The 18,798-nt window shown below is 40.9% G+C and overlaps 1 protein-coding gene and 1 pseudogene across 3 annotated transcripts in view; both read right to left on the bottom strand.

The window, feature by feature from the left end:
* Vkorc1l1 (vitamin K epoxide reductase complex subunit 1L1) overlaps positions 1-18,798 on the bottom strand; it is a 66,945-nt gene that overhangs the window by 47,615 nt on the left and 532 nt on the right. The window lies entirely within an intron of this gene.
* The window catches only part of LOC147822626 (cleavage stimulation factor subunit 2 pseudogene), a 58,018-nt pseudogene extending 39,220 nt beyond the window's left edge, over positions 1-18,798 (bottom strand). The window contains exon 1 of the transcript XR_015445264.1: positions 1-18,798. This exon is cut by the window's left edge and continues 39,220 nt beyond it. The product of XR_015445264.1 is annotated as a cleavage stimulation factor subunit 2 pseudogene (transcript).

The following is an 18,798-nucleotide window of genomic DNA, read 5'->3' as shown; positions in this document are numbered from 1 at the left end:
AGCTCCTTGGGGGCCAACTGCCCCAGTGTTAATTGGGGTGGGGCCCTGGATTCCACTACGTATAGATCCTCTAGGGGCTGGCACTGGGCCCCTGGTATCCATCCCTCTGGCCTCCATCCCTCGGTCCTCCATGGTGCAAGCTTCCATAGCGAGAGCTTCCATAGCACAGGGATCCGTCCCTCTGGCATCTAAACCTCTTGCATTCATGGCTTTGGCTTCCATCCCTCGTGCATCTATTCCCCAGGGATCTCTTCCACCTCTCCCATCCAAGGGTGGACCCCTTTGATCTAGCATGGGTCCTCTTGGCTCTACCATTAGAGGTCTGGGGTCAGCTAATGGCCCTCCCCTTATCTCATGTGAGGGTGGTCCATGGCCCTCATGGCCAGGAACATGGTACATGGGTGGACCTTGATGAGATGGTCCCAGGTAACCTCTAGGCTCTACCTCTCCAGTTACAGAAAGTAAAGTGCCTCCCTGTGGGTCATTTGGAGCACCTCCTAACAGACCTCGAGGTGTTGGGACATTGGCAGGCAAAGATCTCTGCTGCACAGCAGCTCTGGGGTCTTGCATCGGCACTTGTCCCCGTTCTATGGACACTGGTCCGTGTCCTGTCATTCCAAGCTGAGGCTGCATTCCTCCTCCAGGAGCTAAGGAACCAGGGCCAGGTCCTGTTACAGCAGCTGGCATCTGCCCTGATGCTGGAACCCCACCTTGCACAGAAGCGTGCATCAGAGGAGGTGCGCCATTGATGAACATTCCACCCAAAGACTGGGCCTGAGGGGCTTGAGGATTCTGCTGGTTCACTGACACATTGGCTCCTAAGCCAGGTCCAGCTCCATGGACTGGTTCAGGATTGCCTGTAATCAGTGTTGGGCTATTTGTCTGGTGATGCAGAATTTTCAGGGGAATCTCTAGATCCACAATTCTCATCACTACCTGTGCTTGCAGCAAAGCATAAGCCAGCTGTGGGTTCTGAAGTAACATGTTCTGTGCTTCCTGCAGACTATTCTGGACACCGAGCTTCATTTGTTTCAACACCTCAAACATCTGCTCTGGTAGAAGACTGGCAGCTGCTTTGCTAATGGACTTGGGGGCATCCTCAGGACTGATGGTCTCTCCTTAAGGTGACTCAATGACAGGGGCACCAGTGCCAAGACACTTCAGCTCTTTGTTCTTTTCACTGGCAGCACTGTCAACTCGAAGTGCTCTCCCACTGAATTCATGCCCATTCAGGTGCTGCATGGCACTAAGAGCTGTCTCTTGGTCTTGGTATTCACAGAAGCCATAGCCCTTTGGTTTTCCTGTCTCCCTATCATATACCCATCTGAAACTAACAACAGGTCCAACCTCAGAAAAGATGTCTCTCAACTGCTCTTCACTAGCTTCATGAGGAATGTTACCCACGAACACCGAACATAGAGAATGATCCACTGCAGGGTCTCTCACAGTCAATCCCACCATTGCTCTCTCCAGGGGCTTCCGGTGCCCTTCATGATATATATATTTCAACTATCCCCAAATTTATTCAATACACTTTCAATACTTGTGGAATTTCACAAGCTGATTATAAAGTGTATAAGGAAATGTAACGAGCCAAGCAACAGCCAAGACTTATCATACTTTAGGTATTAACACTTACGAAACTAGAGTAGGGCCAGGCAGAGTGGAACACACATGTAGCTACTTGGGAGGCTGAGACAAAAGGAATACAAATTCAAGTTCAACCTGGGCAACTTAGTAAGATCTTGTCTCAAAATTTTAAAAAATAAAAATAAAAAAAGACTGGGGGGCCGGGGATTTAGCTCAGCTTCGCTGTACCTGCCTCGTAAGCTCAAGGTCCAGAGTTCAATGTGGGTAGTTGGGTACTTAGTGGTAGAGCACATACCTAGCATGCATGAGGTCCTGGGTTCTATCCCTAGTATTGGTGGAGAGGAGGAAGTAGTGATTCTCAAACTTTCTGGTATACTTCTATAAATTTTTTTTTTTTGAGGAATTTGGTTTTCTGAGACAGGGTCTCGCTAAGCAGTTCAGGCTGGCTCTGAACTCACGACATAACCCAGACTGGCCTCAAACTTGCAGTGGTCCTCTTGCTTCAGCCTCCCAAATGCTGGGATTATAGGCCTGCACCACCATGCCCAGCTCATTTCTATAAATCATGGTGCTCTAAAAGCTTTATGTTGATTACATCTATTATATTTAAACATTTACTCACTCATTTAAAATAAGAAATCCATGACATGCTAACACAAATAGTATTTTTTTTGAAAAAAAAAAACTTTTCCGAAAGAAAAAAAATTAAGAAGAATGGCACTGTTTTACATTTTTATAAATCTTGTTAATAATGTCTGGCTTAATAGGAAGCAGCTGGATTCTTATATCTGCTTATGCATTCAATCTGTTGCAATATCACATGCCATTGTCATGCCCCTCTGTAAAACCAAACAATACACTTGTAAGAAAAGAAAGCAAATTACATCCTAATGTTACTATAAAAGTACATACAGTAGTTCTGACCTGGCAGACTCCCTGGAATGGTCTCAGGAACTTTATATGGTCCCTAGACCACACCTTGAGCACTCCTGAAATAAAGTACTACTTAAGAAAATGGAGGCCCAGGGATTTAGCTTAGTGGTTCTGCTGCCTGCCTCACAAGTGCAAGGACCCAAGTTTGATCCCCGATTCCAAAAAAAAGAAAATGGCAAATAGGCACATCCAAGAACAGAGAAAAGAATGGAGTAAGAGAGCCCAGACAAGCCCTTGTACACAGTCTCCTGATTACGACAAAGGTGGCTCTGCAGAGCAGAAGTAGTCTTTCCAATAAATTGTACCACAATAGTAATAAAATAATCAGAGAGAAATATAGGAAAAATAATTGACCTATCTCACACCATATATGTGTATACATCTCCATCCCACAGAGTATTACTCTAAATGTGAAAGGTAAACAGTAACAGAAAATAAGACAATATTCACACCAGGATACAAAAATCTCTAATTTCAAAGCAAAAGTTTGATATATAAACTACATTAAAACTTTGTAATAATAAAAACATACCTTTACCCTATAATCCCACCTACTCAGGAGGATGAGGAAGATGGACTGCAACCAAGTTTGAGGCCAGCCTGGACAACTTACTAAGACTCTGTCTCAAAATAAAATAATAACAATAATAAAAAGGCTGAGGATGTAGCTTAATGGTAGAGCACTTGCCTACCATGCATGAGGCCCTGGGTTCCACCGCCAGTACTGCAAAAAACAAACAAAATCCCCAACCCTTTAAAGGAAGAAAAGGTAATACAAGCCACAGAGTGAAATTATCTGCAATACAGATATGGCGGTGTGTGTGTGCACGCGCAACACCCACACACATGATCACTAACACAAAGACAAAACACCTCAAAGAAAAAGAGGCAAAAGACTAATGGAGTCTTTCAAAGAGAAGATATCCCAATGGTCAAATAGCATAAGAAAGGCTTCTCAATCTCATTAGTAATCAGAGAAAATCAAATTAAATCAAAGAAGAATGTTGAACCGTACAACCATTTTGGGAAACTATTCCATGGTTTCTAATACTCAACTACTCTCTGACCCAGAAATCAACTCCTAGATATATACCCAAGAGAAATGAGTATATATGTAAAAAGACTTGCAAGAGAATGTTCACAGCAGCTTAATTCACAATAGCCATACCCTAGAATGTCAGTAAGAAAATGAATAAGCAAATAGTAATATAATCATACAACATAACTCAACAATTTAAAAAAACGGAGACAACTTTAACGAATTACAAAAACCATTATGCTGGGTAAAAACCAGACACCAAATACTTATCATATGAGCCCAATGATATGAAGTTTCAAAAACAGGCAAAACAGTGTGGTAGGAACAGAAGCTTCTGAGTGGAACAGAGCACAAGGGAACTTGGTGGGGTGATGGAAATGTGCTACATCTCTATCTGGGTAATGGCCACACATTGGTACATATACAGGAAAAATATTCAAGCTGTACATTTAAGATGTCTGCATTTTATTGCTTATTAGGATATTACAAAATATACCTTATTTATATTACATCTATACCAGAATAGTTAATAAAACCTAACAGACTAATCATCCCAAGGCTTGGCAAAGAGGTACATAAACAGGAAGTCTCATACCCCCTTGGTAGGAACCTAAACTAAGGCAATCATCTTGGAGAACAGTACTACGGCATTACCAACTGAAACTGAAGACACACAGAAATGTTCATAGGAGCAATATTCACAATTCTGCAAACTGGGGACTACTTAAATGTCCACCAAAAAGATGAACAAATCAACTGTGATATATTCATTTGCTAGAATATTTTTTAGCAATGACTAAGGAACAAACTATAGCTCCATAAAACATGGATTGAGTCACAAAATAAAACTCAGTGAAAGCAGCCAAGTAAAGAAAACAAACTAAAAGGTTCCATTTATATAAGCCTCAAGAGCAGACAAAACTAAACTACCCAGTTTGGATGCAATGTTGATTAGAAAAGAAAGTGATGATCATAAAAGTTGAGACAGAGTTTACTTCTGAGAAGGAAGAAGAGTACAGTTGACAGGGAGAGGTTAAGAAGGGCTTTCTAGTGTGCTGGCAATGGTTCATTTAATTTCCTGAACGTTGGTTACAAGGATTAAGCTTTGTAAACATTACAATAAGAAGCACAATTCAATGATTTTTCCACATGTTATGGTTTACAATTGTAAAAGGTTAAAAACAAACTGTTGGACCTGGTGACTGATTAGATTTGGTGCCAGGAGGAAGAATCACAGACAAGGCACAGATTTCACAACTGCTTGGGGAGTGACGCCTTTCACTGATAGCAAATATTTTCACAGGGAGCTATGAATTAAATCTTGGACATGCTGAATATCAAGTACTTCTGAAAGAGCCAAGAGATGTTCATAGGCAAGGAGATACACAAACAAGTGCTCAAAGAAGAGGTCAGGAATAGAGATAAAAATGTCTAGATTCACCCTTAAATGAAGCCATGGACATGGATCTGATTGTTAAGGGATTGTTAAGGGATCAGAGAGTGACAGGGGGGCCTAGAGCTGATCCTCCGTATACAACATTTTTTTTTGGTACTGGGGATCGAACTCAGGACCCTGCGCTTGCAAGGCAGGTGGCAGAACCACTGAACTAAATCCCTGTCCCAGTATACAACATTTAATGGCCACAGGCAAATAAGAAAGGAAGGACTAAAGGGGTAGGAGGAAAACAAAGGACACGTCATGAACCATTAAGCGAGGCAAGAGAACATCTCATGAGTAATAAATTGATGTATCATTAGAGAGGACACAGATTATGTGTAATACTCAGCAAGCCAGTTTTTACTCCACCTTTCTGGTTGACTTAAATAAGCCAAGAAAAAAAAAAAGAAAACCAATGCTTCTGAGAATGGCTGAATGCTTTTATATGTTCTCCTGGAGGAGCAGAATGAAGACCCCTCTTGCTCTTCTTTCTCTCTGACTCCCAGGAAGGACCAGGGCAGATTTAAAAGCACTGACTGCATGAGTCTGTGGGACTGGGGAGAACCACTATTAAAGGTCAGCACACAGGTGCAGGCTCACTTTTCTGCCTCATCCATGTGACTGAAATGCTATGAGAGGTTTCACACACCCCCCCACCCAACCCTACCCTTGTTCAAGGGACAGCCAGGGCCAAACCTACTTACTACTTGGGCAGAAAAGGCCCAGGGCTGGTGGCCAGGCCTGGATCAGCAGTCAACCAAGGCAAATGGGCTCTCTCTGGTTACAGTTAAATCAGGCTTTGCTCAGACCCCAGGCGGAGGATCTCCATGTTTGAGAACTGGAGAGATAAAGGGGTCATCTCATGGTGTTTTAGTTTGAAACAATTTAAGCTTTAGTAGCATTCCCTCACGAACCAACTAGGCTCCTTTTTTTTGTTTTGTACCAGGGATCGAACTCAGAACTTTGCGCTTGCAAGGCAGGCACAGTGCCACTGAGCTACATCCCCAGCCCCCAACTAGGCTCCTTCTGCCCTGCAGTTTGGTGCCCAAGCCCTACTTAAGAATAAAATGTAGGGGGGCTGGGGATGTGCTCAGTGGCACCTCATCTGGCTGGCAAGTGCAAGGTCCTAAATTCAATCCCCAGTACCGAAAAGAAAAGAAAAAAAAAGAATAAAATGTAGGGCTGGAAGCATAGCTCAGTGGTGGAATGCTTGCCTAGCATGTACAAAGCCCTATGTTCAAATAAATAAATAAAGTACTTTTGTTTTCCATTTGTCAGCACAAATATTCAATATAAATCTCTCCCTCAAGGACCTCATAAACTCAAAAATAGCAGTTATACGTTAGAGAGAATACTGATATTCCAGGGTCCCTCACCAAAATAACATCCCCAAATTGACCTAATTTCTTAGTTTCTATCGCCATATAAATCACACATCCAAATGTACTCTTCCCCCACACACTTGCTTACCTACTTCTTAGAAAAGTGCAAACTCAACAAGAATTAAATACTAATTGATGTTTTCCTTAAAAACTCGTGATATGAATGAAATGTTAACTAAAATAAAAACAAGCAATCATTTAAAAACTCATTATCATCCCCTAAAATATTTCAACTTTCAACTTGCCAAGGCACTGCTGACAGTAAATTAATACAACCCTGCGGAAGGAAAACTGGTAATACACAATAGGAAAGAATCCCGTTACTGTATTGTCTTCCCTTTTTTTTTTTTTTTGTACCAGGGATAGAACTCGGGTCCTTCTGCTTGCAAGGCAGGTGGCAGAATGACTGAGCTAAATCCCTGGCCCTGTCTTCCTTTTCTTTAATGACAAGAGAAAAGAGAAAACAACAAAAGCTCAGTTCCACAAATCATAATGGAACACTTTAAAAATGAGACTCTCATGTAAGAATTAACTTTGAAACAGAACAAAGGTATTTACAAACTGCTCAATTCAGGAATAGACACCACTGGTTGAGTACTTATGTACTGGACTATGCCCCATTTACACCTGCTGTGGCAGCTGTCATACTAACCTCAGTTAACATACAGGTGAAGCAGAGACGCCAATAACCAGTCCAGTGTCAGAGAAAGGTAAGACAAGGCAGAATTAGGATTTAAAACCTTAATTTCAAAGCTACATGTTCTACTCTTATACTTGTGTTTCATAAAGTAAAATATGCGTACTTTTCAAAAAATAAGTACACATAAATTTATTTAATATGGGTTAAAAAACAATTGGCAATTGGCACATCAATTAATGAGTTAATTCTTACTGCCAAAGGTTTTGGGGTTTTTTAGGGGGCAGGCTAACATCTAAGACCCTTCTGACGAAGGCACACACCACCACATCGGCCTACCTGGTACTCCTTTTTTTTTTTGGTACCGGGAATCAAACTCAGGACCTTGCACTTTCAAAGCAGGTGGCAGGACCACTGAGCTAAATCCCCGGCCCAGCCCTGGTGCTCCTTTAGTAAATTTGAAGAAACCTGTTACAAATGGATAACACAGATGATGCAAACATAATACAAAGTAATGAGGAACAGCTTGTATCACTGAAAGTTTGGAAAACTGCTCTCACCTTCAGAGGCACTTTCCTCTTTAGATGCTGCCATATTATATGAATTTTTTGTGACAATTATGTATTATCTAAAGAAATTTTTCAAAAAAAAAAAACCCTTTCTGGACCTTTTAAAAATAAAACAAGATGGGCCAGGGATTTAGCTCAGTGGCACCGCACCTGCCTTGCAAGTGTAAGGTCCTGAGTTTGATCCCTGACTCTAAAAATAATAAATAAATAAATAAATAAATAAATAAATAAAAGCACTACACCAATTTATACTATCAAATAATTGAAAACATCCTTCATGTCCAACAAAAAGATAAAAGTTCTAATCCTTAATCAATAACGACATTAAGAAAAACAATCCACATACAGAGCCAACTATAACAAGACCCTGAGTGCATATGCATCCTATACCATGGTAAAGTCTCTTCAGCATTTTTTTTTTGGTACTGAAGATCAAACTCAGGACCTTGCGCTTTCGAGGCAGGTGCAGTGCCACTGAGCTAAATCCCCAGCCCAAAGTCTCTTTAGCTTTAACAGAACACAGAAGTGAAAATGGGGGCAGACTTGATGAGATTTCCTCCAACTAATTAATTCTAATAGATATCTAATACATTTGTTTTATGACAAAATGAAACTACAATGAGAAGCTAGGTTAAAATTATATCAATAGGGCCAGGGATTTAGCTCAGTGGCACCACACCTGCCTCCCAAGCACAAGGTCCTGAAGTTCAATCCCCAGTATCAAAAATAAATAAATAAAATTTTAAAATGATATCAATAAGCAATTCAAGAATAAAAAGATATACTATGTTCCTTGATGAAAAGACTGGCTAGAGAAGTTGCTTCTTTCCCAAATTCATCTATAAATTCAGTGCTATTCCAATCAAAATCTCATAGGAACTATTTTTAGAACTCATCTAAAATTCCCCTGAAATAGTAAATGCTGGCTGAGGATTTAGCTCAGTGGTTCCGACACTTGCCTCGAAAGCACAAAGTCCCGAGTTCGATCCCCAGTACCAGAAAAAAAAATTATAGACTCATCTAATACCTAATAAATGATACTGTAGATAATTAAGGGGTTTTGTAAACATTAAATTATAAAGACACATTCATCTGATATCAAAATGGGAAATTCCTTTCCTAAACTTAAAACCAATGAAAAATATTACTACCAAGAAATGTAATAAAAATTTTCATATACTTAAAAAAACTAAAGCCACACATGGTGGTGCACACCTGTAATCCCAGCACTCGGGAGGCCGAGGCAAGAGGATTGCCAGGTGTTCAAGGGTATCCTGAACTACAGAGCAAGACCCTTCTCAAAACGGGAGGGGGGGGGTGTTAGAGCTATAACACATTGTAGAGTGCTTCCTTACACATACAAGGCCCAAGGTGTGATCCCCAGCACTACAAAAATAAATTTTAAAACCCTTAGAAGTATAAAAAAAACCCCAATAAAACTAAAATGTTAAAAACTATTAACCACAAAAACAATAAAATATCCATAACCTTTAAATATATAAAGCATTTGTCTAAATCAGTATGAAAAATTTAAGCTCTAAACAGGCAAGACCCACAAAGAAACAAAAAACTGTGACACTCAAATAAAACCATAAAGATTGTTAATCCTTGCTGATGCCTAGAGAGGAGGAAATGCAAATCAAAAGGATGAGATGACATTTTTCACATACCAAACTGGCAAAAATCTACAAAATGATAATGCCCAGTACTGGAAGGGTACAAGCCTCTTGTCACGCTGACATTACTGGTGGAATTTTTACTGACATGGGAAAATAGCTGCATATGTTAAATCAGCAAAAGAAAAATCAAATCCATACACTATGATCTCAGACATGTGTCGTAAAGCATTAACTAAGCTTTATGAGCACCTTCATGGCAGCCTCCATTCCAGGATGTGTACATGTGCCGGGGCTCTTCGAATTCACAGTGACCTCTGAAGGTAACACTGTTCTCACCCTCTTTTTATGAAGACACAGAGACAACAGAGGGATGAAGGGTGGGACCAAGATTTCAACCCTGGTTGACTCTAGAGTTTGTGATCTTAACTATTCGCACAACGTAGAGAAACACTAAACACAGTGGAGATGAGCTAACTATCCACTTTAATTCCTTATTTGGTCATAGACTTTTCACTATTTTACTTCTCAAATACAATGATTTCTTGTAAAAAAGGAAAAAAATCAACCATCACAAACAGCAACAACAGTGCCCATGAAATTACACTGTTTGCGACGTCAACACAAAAGAAACCCTACAAAACAATCTAATACCTTTAAAATTTTTTCTTAGTAAAAGAACTATTTTTCTATCAGGCACAGTGGCACACACCTGTAATCCCAGCACTTGGGAGGCTGAGACAGGAGGACAGCCATGAGTTCGAGGCCAGCCTGGACTACACAGGGAGATCGTCTCAAACGATCTCAAACAAATAACAAATAAACAAAAAAAGAACTTTTTCTAAATGAAATTTTATGTGGAGCTACAAGATAAGTATTCTGTATGTATCTTTTCTAACCAGTGTATTTTAAAGCTTAGACTTACAACATGTAGAGTAAGACTAAAGCGCTTCTGAACACAAACTTTAAATTATAGATGACTGGGGCAGGGGCTGGGGATTTAGCTCAGAGGTGCCACGCCTGCCTCAAAAGCTCAAGGTCCTGAGTTCGATCCCCAGTATGGGGCGGGGGCGGGGGATGATGACTGGGGCAGTCAAACTTGTTTTATTTTGATTGTACAGCATCAAGAAATACCTGATTCACAAAGATGAACAGCTAGAAATGGTGTTGTGTGCTTTTTAAAAATAGCACATTAAAATAAAAATAAAATAGCACATTAATGTTACCTAAGGATTCAATTATACCTAAGACTAAAAAGTAGAACATTTCCTAGTTAAACCTGTAATATTATTATAGATAGATGAGCTACGTAAAAATACTATAGACAGTCAGGGCTAAGTCTTCAAGAGGGCCAGGACAAAGGTAAAACACACCACGGCTGTACATCGGCTAAAAACCAGGCCTCAAGATAGAGACAAGATGACCAGACCCACATCCTTCTTCAAAGAACTGGGCTTAGTAAAATATAGACACTGACCACCCTGGGGGTGACCAGAGACCTCTAGACCCACCACCTCCTAGGAAAATCCTGTTCTTTCCATCCATGCTTGTTACATGACTTGCTTCCCAATTAGACCACCATTACCTAAGTGACTATACTTATAACCCTATTGGATGTTCATGGCTGTGCCCTTCATTGTACCCACATGGGTTTCACCCTATAAAACTTCTCTGTAAAGTGGGGTCCACTCAGGACCCCTCCTGCCCCTCAGGAGCTTTCCTATCAATATCTTCCTGCTTTTAACCTCCGTCGTTCCTAGGACTCATTCTTCGATTTCTAGAAAACAAAAACTCAGTATATCATACAATTAACAGGTTGGAAGATATATTTCATATTTCCCACAATATTAAGGAATGTGAATACTTGCTAATTACAAATATTTTGATAAAAATTTTTAAAAACACACGTTAATCATCAAGACAGACCCAGAAGGCAGTCACATGTTATTGTAGAAGGCAATGAGGTATTTTTTATTTTGTTTTGTTTTGGTTTTCAATACTGTACTGGTGATTGAACCTATGGCTTTTGCACTGAACTACATCCCTAGCCTTTTTTTATTTTCTAAAAATCTGAGACAAGGTTGTGCTAACTTACTAAGTTCCCCAGGCTGGGCTCAAATTTGTAATCCTCCTGCCTCAGCCTCCAGAGTGCTAGGATTACAGCACACAACAACACATGAGGTTTGAAAGTTCCATAGTACTGACTCTGCTCATATACCTTCACATGAACCAATAAGCATTTGCCTGAATTTTTTAATGCCAATAAAAAGCTAGTCTTATTGCCTGGTGTGGTGGTGCACACCTGTGGTCCCAGAGCTCAGGATTGCAAGACTCTGTCTCAAAAAAACAAAAACAAGCTGGGTGTGGTGGTGCATGCCTATAATCCGAGAGGCTGAGGTAGGGGGACCGCTTCCAAGGCCAATATAGGCTACAAAGTCAGTTCAAGCCCAGCCTGAGCTACATAGCGAGACACTGTCTCAAAAAAACCACAAACTAACTAGTTTGTTGGCATTTAAATGAGAAATTTAAGTTTTCTTCATTTTGCTTATTTTTCCCCAGGAAATCTAAATGCAATGCCTTTTTAGTTTTTGCTTTTTTACTTCCCGAAGAGTTTACTCAGATTTCACCAGTTTTATATGCAGTGTGTGCATGGTTCTATGCAACTTTATCACACAGAATTGCTCCACCCCATAAGGCACCCTTCACGCTGTCTCTTTATAATCACACACTTCTCCCCTCCATTACTAACTCCTGGCAAGCATCATCCTGCTCTCCATCTCTAGAGTCCTATTATTTTGATGTTACACAAATGCAATCAGGTAGCATGCAATCTTTTTTAGACAGGGACTTTTTTTTCACTCAGCATTAACCCCCCTGAGATAACCTGGCAGTACAAATTAGTGGTCTCCAATATGCTAAAATTTAGCATAGTTATGAATTTGAATATATATAAATGTTTATAGTGTTTTAAAGTTTAAGATGTTAAAATATGAATCAAATGCTTACGAAATCCCTGTTTTACTGACAAGGATTCTGAGGAACAAATTTGAAAACTAGAATATTATAGTGACAAGTCTAGTACAACCTGGTACAAGTATTTGACTCAAGGCTCAGTGCTAAAGTTTTACCTGTGTTTGTAAGAACACAATGCAGCCAGAGATTTAGCTCAGTGGTTCCACTGCCTGCCTCGCAAGCACAAGGTCCAGAGTTTGATCCCTGGTACCAAAAAAGAACACAGTGCAGCCGGGCATCATGGTACACACCTATAATCCCAGCACTTGGGAGGCTGAGACGAAAACTGCCCCAAGTTCGAGGCCAGCCTAGGCTACACAGTGAGTTCCTGGCTAGCCTGAACTACATAGTGAGACCCTGTCTCAAAAACAAAACAAAATAAAAACAACACAAGAACACACTATACAAGAATGTTCCATTTTAGATTTTCCTATCCAGGCTCTAGATTACAGTCCTTTACCATCCAGATTTGCCCATGTGGTGTTCCAACAGGACCACTCGCTCTTCTTTGCTAATGGCCAGTTTCCTACCCTTTCATGCCCTTCCTCGTGCTGTTCCTGGGCATTCTCCCTAATCATCCAGGAAATGACCTCTCTTCAGTTCCTAGTTCTGCATGGTGATTACCCAGCACCACAACCCAGAGGCCCAATTCTGGGTCTCTACCTGCACTGGGTCCATAAGACCCAGCAGCTCTCTCACAAGGACTACCCTTTCCCCTTCTCCCCACCTGCAGGCACCTGTGTTCATGACAAGTTCTCATGACAGCCGGCTCACCCCACTGCGTATATGAAAACTAACTAGTGCGACAAATGCCAGGTCTTCACAGGTTTGGGCTTAGAAGGCAAACAATCCTCAAATTTTGTGAATACCATGCCTTCATAGAAATGTTCATGCTTTTCCAAAAAGACTGCTCTAAACAGGTCAAAGCTAGCATACGAATCCTAGGTATTTTTGTCATACACTTTTTTTTTGTACCGGTTATCGAACTCGGGACCTCGCGCTTGCGAGGCAGGCACCAGAACCACTGAGCTAAATCCCCAGCCCTTTGTCATACATTTTCATAAAATAGCATATTTTTTTCAGTTTGGCTGATATGGGTATCATTATATCAACATTAGATCTAAATGGAATTAAAAGTGATGGGAAAGAGCTTGGACTCTTCAGCCAGATTACCTGGTTTAGAATTAGCCCTCTGCCCCTGGACTATCTGGATCATGTTTCATTTATGATCTGTGTGCTCAGTTTTCTCGTTGTAAATGGTGATGTCACCTGTCTCTCAGAACTGTTACAATATATGTAAAGCATTCGAAACACTGTCTAGCACATAGGAAGCATAATTATCTCTCTACTTCCTCTCAGACTAAATTCATACTGCCCATGAAATTTCTGTACCAATAAACAATGGTAAGAACAATTGTATTTCTTCAATTCATGACTTATTCAAAACTATTAGAACAAATTTTCTTTCACATACTAGCAGTTATTAACATTTCATTACATATGAATACAAGCACATAAAAGTACAGTGGTGATGGAAAAGCAAGATACAGGTCAGAATATATACCTTCATATTTTTTTTTTAATGGGGGGGAGGGGATTTAGCTCAGTGGTTCCAGCGCCTGCCTTGAAAGCGCAAGGTTCTGAATTCAATCTCCAGTACCAAAAAAAATGCTGGGGGCCAGGAATGGTGGTGCACACCTGTAATCCCAGCATTCAGGAGGCTGAGGCAGGAGGATTATCCCAAGATTGAGGCCGGCCTGAACTACACAGCAACATCCTGTCTCAAAAAACCTAGTTAATTAAAAACTGGGAATCAGGGCCAGGGATTTAGCTCAGTGGTTTCGCCGCCTGCTGTGCAAGCGCAAGGACCTGAGTTCAATCGCAGATACCAAAAACAAAAAACAAAAAACTGGGAATCATATGGTCACCTTTATCCTTGTATATGCATAAAATGGCTCTGTGAGGTTTCATGGCTGCCAAGGAAAAGAGTAAAGTACCTGCCTGGGGAGGAACATAAAGAAGACTCCTCATTGTGCATCTAGCTTCCACTCTGAAGCAGCAGGCGCATCATCCACACGAGAGTCTGAAACACGGGTGGTGGAACAGCTCAAACAAGTACTCTGGGGACCAAGCCGCTAACCTCAACCTGTCACTGCCTGTGTCACCCGGGCGGATCTCAGCCTGAGTCTGAGCTGGACACGGCCAAGAGCAATGACAATTTCTAGATTCTTTTCCAGTGCTACAAAGTACTGTGTCCCAGTGGGGGATGAAAAGTAAAGAAATGGTTTTTTAAGAGACACAAGTCTTAGGGCAGGGGATTTAGCTCAGTGGTCTTGCCACCTGCCTTGCAAGCGCAAGGGCCCGAGTTCGATGCCCGGTACGGAAAAAAAAAAGAGACACAAGTCTTGGGGGTGGGGACCAGAGATGCAGCTTGGGGGCACTGTGCCCACCTGGCAAGTGCAAGGTCCTGAGTTCAATCCCCCGTAGGGGGGAACTTGATGCCATGCCATGGAATAACCAACAAAGTGCACTAAAACAATTCATATTTAAATATATAAACAACTTAAAACAAGACAAGTATTCTACTTAAGGGCATTTATTATTAGTCATTGCAAAAAAAAATGTAAAATCTCCAATCAATGGTAACAGCTACCTTTAATCCTTACAATTTCTGCAGAGCATGCTTTAGTAACCCTCCTGAACACACAGAAACTGAGCCTCCACGAAGCTAAGTGGCCGGCTTGAGGCCACTCGTCCAGGCAGTGGCAGGGTTAGGAGCCAGAGCCTTCAGTCTGAGGTTCAGTGAACCAACTCAAGGGGCTAGGAAGTGCTTACTTAAATCTTGGCTGGCAGGCAGATGAAGGTTTACAACAGAATTGTCATCAATTTATGGGAAACCAGGGAGACATAAGAAGAAGAAAGTAAACTTCTCAACAAAGCTAAGTGATTCAATTTAATGATCATTTATTCTGAGGTTTTTCTTTCAAACTGAGTTATAATATCCTTTTTAAATGAAGTGATGGTGGCCATAGACAGTGGTGTGAGTTATTGTTGTGGTTTTTTTATTGGCTGTACTGGAGAGAATTTTTAAAACTGGCAAATCTGTTCCAGTCTCCCAATTTGGGGGGAAATAGTTCTTATGAAATCTAAAAGTCTAGAAGTACTCTTACGTAATTATGCCTCCCAAAATACTAGAGGCCTTTACACACACACACATTTCCCTCAAAACTGTCTCATTAATCCCTACCTTATTCTACTTCAATTAGGAAACTTCCAAATAGAGAAGTGAGAATAAAGTTTAAGCAATCCAAAATCGTGAGCTAACATTAGACCCTGGAAGAGGATTTTCCTCAGAATTATCAACTATTCTCATGCTTTACTTTTTTTTTTTTTGGTACTGGGGATCAAACTCGGGTCCTTGTGCTTGTGCAGCAGGCGGCGAAACCAATCATCCTTTACTTTTTTTTTTTTGGAACCGGGAATTGAACTCGGGACCTTGTGCTTTCGAGGCAGGCGCCAGAACCACTGAGCTAAATCCCCGGCCCTCATCCTTTACTTTTAATTCTAACTCCTGGGTTCCAACTTGCTTTTCCTAAAATAGTCACATCTTTCATTACTACTGCTATGTGGCGATCAATAGCCAAACAAAAAAAAAAACTTGAGGTCTCCATTAATCTGCTTTCATTTAAAGGCTTTTTCACCTTGACAAAATAAAGATGTTTAATGATGCTTATTCTACCCACTTTCAAAAGAAAATCAGTCTATAATTTGGACTTGGGCTGCTTTAATTTCCAAATTTCCCTATCTCCATTAAATACACATACACAAATGATTATGACAGTGTTTTATAAACAGGGTGATCAAACTGGATACATTTATTTTATTTATTTATTTTTTTTGGTACCGGGGATCGAACTCAGGTCCTTGTGCTTTCGAGGCAAGCAGCAGAACCACTGAGCTAAATCCCCGGCCCTAGGATATATTTCTTAAAATAGTTTTACTGTATACACGTGGCAAGTAAAGTAATTCTCTTATTAGCATATCTTATTTCTTACCTATCCTTTGGCAAGCATCAGATTTAAAATATTTTATGTACACTGCTGCATAAACACTAGTAGTTCAGGTGGGGCATGGTGGCACATGCCTGTAATCCCACCATTTGGGAGGCTGAGGCAGGAGGGTCACCACCAGTTCCAGGGCTGCCTGGGCTAGACAGGCCCTGGGCTATCTCAAAAAAAAAAAAAAACCACTAGGGCAGGGGATTTAGCTCGGTGGTGCCAGCCTCGAAAGCGCAAGGTCCCAAGTTCAATCCCAAATACCAAAAATCAAAAACAAAACTAGTTTCAGTCACAGACTATTAAATTCTCAATTTAAAACTATGAAGGGCTACAGGTATTTTTAGTCTAAATTATACTTTCAGATACTTTTTTTTTTTTTGTACCAGGGATCGAACTTGGGACCTTGCGCTTTCGAGGCAGGAGGTGGAACCACTGAGCTAAATCCCTGGCCCACTTTCAGGTACTTTTAATACCTTAGTTGTTATTTAATATTATTTGCGGGGTTTGTTTTTGTTTGGTCTTTTTGGTTTCTTTGAGACAGGGTCTCACTATGTAGTTCAGGCTGCCCTTTAACTCACTGTGTAGCCCAGACTGGCTTCAAACTCACAGCAATCCTCCCGCCTCAGCCTCCTGAGTGCTGGGATTGCAGGTGTGCACTACCATGCCCAGCTATTGTGCTTTATTTTAGCTCAGTGGTTCTGCTGCCTGCCTTGAAAGTGTAAGGCCCCAAGTTTGAACCCCAGCACCAAATAAAAGGGGGGGGCATGAAAACATGGCTTCTGAAGTATACATAACTATGAAAATGTTTTGTCTATACTTACTACATGGCTCAAAAACTTCTTTTTTCTGATTTTTTGAGATAGGGTCACATGTAGTTTAGGCTAACCTTGAACTCTCAAGTGATCCTCCTGCCTCAGCCTCTCAAGTGCTGGGATGACAGGAGTAAGCCACCACGGCCAACAAAAACTCGTTTTAAAAGAAAAATGAGGCCAGGCGTGGTGGCACGTGACTATAATCCCAGCACTCAGCAGGCTGAGGCAGGAGGATCACTGTATGAGTCTGACGCCGGCCAGCCTGGGGTACAGTTAAAGGCCTGCCTGAACTTCATAGTGAAACCCTGTCTCAAACAAAATAAAAGTCAACTTCAAAAACTTAAATATACAAAAACGCACCCTTTGTATCTCAAGTATCAAGTGGAGAATTAAATGTTTTATAGACTACATGTTTCCAAAAAAATCTAAAATAGGTAGTAATTCTGCCTGAGTTTCACATTAATCTAATATTAAGTTATTCTTATATCTTGTTTTTTAAATACTTTAAATATCCTGCTGCAGCCTTTTGTGTATTTATTCATTCAGCTAACTTTTGTTGCATCGTATTTTTAAGTTTCAAAGTCCTTTCGAAAGAGAAAAATAACATTAAAATGTCTGCATAAAATACACTCAGTGGTAGTCCAAGGGTATCTACGAGTCCAATAAGACTTAACTTGGTTCAAAATAACCAACAAATGAGTTTATCACACTATGAAATGAATGAGTTTATTCTGCACTATAAGCTGATGTCTACTTTATAAATGCATTTTTTAAAATGTTGGAAGCAGCCATAATGATAACTATTTGCCCACTAAAAAGCTACAAGAATTTAGTTTAAGAGCAAATGAGACAGAGTACCTTGTCCATGAAAAAGTAGCTTGAAGTTTGTAAACAGAAGACAACTTCCACTGCTTGTTCATGTAATCATCAATATGTGGGTCAAAATAAACTAATAAGCTATATATATTTCTGTCTACCTAGCAATATACTCATGAACAGGAGGGGAAGAAATTGCTTAAATGTAATTACTGTTTACAAACGATCAAATTTTAAATCATCCCTTTCACAATTTTAAATCATCACTTTCACTCGAAATACCCGCCCCCCAAAAAACACAACCCCTTTAAAAATGTAAATACTCTTTTCTCCAAAGTAACTTACCTAGGAAAATTTAATGTATTAAAATAAAATGTAGCAGACAAATCAATTACATTTTTTTAAAATTTAAATTACCAGTAAAACAAAACACCTTACCAAAGTACATCTGTAAATCTTTTGTGGGTATCCCATTCTACCAATCAGCATTGAAAAGTCATCCTAACGCTTAACACACCATCATTGCACATAACATATTCATCTTTTACTCAAACTTAAACCAGACCCAAACTCTGGCCATTGTCCCCCTCCTGAGCTCACGGAAATCTACAGAGAGGGAACCCAAGAAATCAGCTACGTTAAGCGCGGTGTCGCCTTCCCGCGTGGGGTCAGATTCGTGCCGCCCGCAAGTGTCCCCGACTCTGAAGTCTACGGGTCCCCGAGTACAAAGAGGCCTGCGCTGCACGGAAACACCTGTGCGGGCGGGCGGCAGGAAGGCGGGGAAGCGGAGCCCCGAGCCCGGCCCGGGCGGGGGCGATCCGGACGCTCTCCAGGCTCCCCGCTCCCCAGCCCGCGCCCCGCCGGGGCCCGGAGCCTGTCACGCCGGCCGGGCCCGC

The sequence above is a fragment of the Heterocephalus glaber genome, unplaced genomic scaffold, assembly GCF_053883595.1.
Source record: "Heterocephalus glaber isolate CG9 unplaced genomic scaffold, H.glaber_assembly_v1.0 deba00001610, whole genome shotgun sequence".
In the NCBI taxonomy this organism is placed as follows: domain Eukaryota; kingdom Metazoa; phylum Chordata; class Mammalia; order Rodentia; family Bathyergidae; genus Heterocephalus; species Heterocephalus glaber.
Note: the sequence above shows the minus strand (reverse complement) of the source record. Positions and strands in the feature narration are given on the sequence as shown.